The following is a 3420-nucleotide window of genomic DNA, read 5'->3' as shown; positions in this document are numbered from 1 at the left end:
GAGCCAGTTTTGTTGTAGCGCTTGATGGTTTTTGCGACTGCACTTGGGGACACATTCAGAGTTTTTGCAATTTTCCGGTTTTCTGGTTCTTGCCATAATATGAAATCTAACAGTTGTCCAATAGGCTGTCGGCTGTGTATCAACCTGACTTCTGCACAACACAACTGATGGTCAAACTCCATTAATAAGGCAAGAAATTCCACTAATGAACCCTGACAAGGCCCACCTGTGAAGTGAAAACCATATAAGGTGACTACCTCATGAAGCTCATTGAGAGAACACCAAGGGTTTGCAGCGCTATCAAAAAAAGCAAAGGGTGGCTACTTTGAAGAAACTAGAATATAAGACATGTTTTCAGTTAATTCCACACATGTTCATTCATAGTTTTGATGCCTTCATTGATAATCTACAATGTAAATAGTTATGAAAATAAAGAAAATGGGAATGAGAAGGTGTGTCCAAACTTTTGGCCTGTAAACACACATATATACATACTTATACTGTATATACAACACACACCCCCACCACACACACACCACACATATATAATATATATATATATATACATACATGTATCACCACCATATAATATCATACATACGTATGTAAATATATATACATACATATATTATATTATATATATATATACACACACACATATAGATGTACACATGTATACATACAGTATATACATACATATTTAAAGTATGGACTGTATATACACATATATACATATGCTATACATATATACATAAACATTATATACATACTGTACATTTATACAGTGTGTATATATATATATATATATATATACAAACTGTATATACATATATAGAATAGTACAGAATGCCTTCATTGTCACTATACACAAGTGCAGTACCTGTGCAATGAGATTGAAGCAACCCCTTTACAGTCTCAACAGAAAATATAAAAATAAAAAACATAAGAATATAAAAATATAAAGTATAGGTAGAGCAGGGAAAAAAAGAGAGGGGGGGAGGGACCTGGTGCACAGTCCTGTGTCCTTAGAGCAACAATTTTCATATAAAAGATAGCTTTGTATACACATATACGGTATATACACACATACGGTATATACACATATACAGTATATATATATATATATATATATATATATATATAATATATTAATAACGGCAAACTCTTAGTGCCAGTCTCCTGAAGGAAACATATACACACACACACACCCACACACACACACAAACACACACAAACCAACACACACACACACACACACACACACACACACACACACCCTACTGTTTCATCTTGTTGTGATATCCATAGCATCCTGACCATTTACATGCACTTTATTAAAGGAATTAAAGGTAAGTCCCATTACGCCAAATAAGCTACAGTTGCATTGGCACATACTGTATATTTACAGCCTAACAGGCAAAGTTGACTCTCTCTGTGCATTTTCCAGAGCTTAAACATGCCGGCTTTGGATGTTAGTACCATCCTTCTGTGGCCTGGTGCTCATTACAGTGGTCCTCATGCATCTCTTTTTAAACAGTGCACCCACTGCACTGCAGGCTACTGTTCACATTAGCACACTGCCTAATGGGCTTTCTCTGTATTAGCAGCAATAGAAAGGTGCAATAACAGAAGCATGCAATTATGCACCATAACTAGGGAAAACATTGTTAACAGTTACCCTATTGCCTCTCACTCTCCAAGCTGTAAATGCATATTTCCCAACGGAGGTATGATAATAACATTGGCTTATTTGAAAACACCTTGTAAGGAGAACCTTGTGGCTCTTTTGATAAAGATTTCATTTCAGAGGCATTTTTATGCATAACTGGGGATTGGCAGGGGACATAACTCCCACTACTGGCTTTATTTATTTATTTACTAACTCTTTAATGTCCACCATAGGTATATTGATTAAGACAAATAAGAGAGTGGGCTCATAAGTAAAATTTCTAAACCTCGGTGTGATTTGAATTCACATGATTAAACCCAGAGCGAAGGGTGAGAGGAAAGAGGAGGGACTCATCAGATCTCTAGTGGGTAACACAGGTGCAGTGTGAGATGAAAAATGCAGATGAGGGGAAGATGGCGTACTGAAACAATTTTTAAGTCCCCAAGTGATAACCTAAAAAAAAAACGCTTTGACTTAGGCCGCTCTTCATCGTGCAGGTGCAGCTTGTCCTGAGCTGTAAAGTTTCCTCACACTGTCCTTTGTGGTGTTTTGTTTTACACAAGATAATGAGGTTAATAAGTGTAATAGTTTAATTTGAATATCTTATTTGAACATTTAAAAAATAAAAATAAAAATATATATACATATATTCATGCATACCTATACAATTAAAATGACAGATAAATAAGGTCATGTACTTCTCAGCACAATCTTCCAAATCTACAAAAATGTCCCATGTTCAAAAAGCAGTAGGAAGAATTTCATAAACAGCTTATCAGGTCCGACCCCCTTTCTCTACTTTTATCCTTTAGTAAATACAAAATCTTATGCTTCACTTATTACACATCATAGACACAGATGCATACATACATACATACACACACACATTTACACTGTTTTTGATTTTTTTCTTCCCTTTCTTCTTCTTTCTAAACCATCTATCTATAGCAGATTAAATATTAACACATCCATACTAGACTTAGTATATAGATATAGTAGTATGTAGATATTAGTATATAGATGCCAAGAAACCATACGGTCACTATACAATACCATCACTTCAAATCCGTTTCGTATCCCTTTAATATATTCATATTAAGTAATCTCTTGGCATTTCTCATTGTTGAACATGATTTCATCTCTTCACTGCAGCTGTTCCATAAAGTAACTCCTTTGGTTGTGATGCAGTGATATTTAACATTTGTTCTTATAAGTTTCTTTTTAAATACAAATGTTCCTCTTAAATGAGGTTTGCTCTCTCTTATTTGAAACATCCCTTGGATACCTTTTGATAGCTGATGATCATTTATTTTGTACATCATTTGTGCAGTTTTAAAGTCAACAATATCTCAGAATTTTAGTGCTTTAAATTTAACAAACAGTGGATTATTTGGTGCTCAATAAGTGGTTTTATTACCACTTCTTTTGAAGAATGAATATTGATTCAGTGTTGGTTTTCCAAGTGTTTCCCCATACCTTCAAACAATAAGTAATCAATGGAAGTATGAAGGAACAATACAGCGTATACAATGAGCGTTGATTTAATAACTAATTGGTTTTATACAGTATAGCATAGATTTGGAGATTTTGGCGTTGCTTCCAACATAATCTTTCATCGGTTATTATTATTTATCATAGTTTGACTTAACTTCAGTGTGAGTTTATTTGCATCAAACCAGTTTTTAATTCATTTTCTGCTGTATCCAAGAATTGTTCCAAATTTTCCCCAGAACAGATTAAATTAGTATCAT

This window comes from Etheostoma spectabile, chromosome 10, assembly GCF_008692095.1.
Source record: "Etheostoma spectabile isolate EspeVRDwgs_2016 chromosome 10, UIUC_Espe_1.0, whole genome shotgun sequence".
In the NCBI taxonomy this organism is placed as follows: domain Eukaryota; kingdom Metazoa; phylum Chordata; class Actinopteri; order Perciformes; family Percidae; genus Etheostoma; species Etheostoma spectabile.
This window is presented reverse-complemented; position numbering follows the sequence as displayed.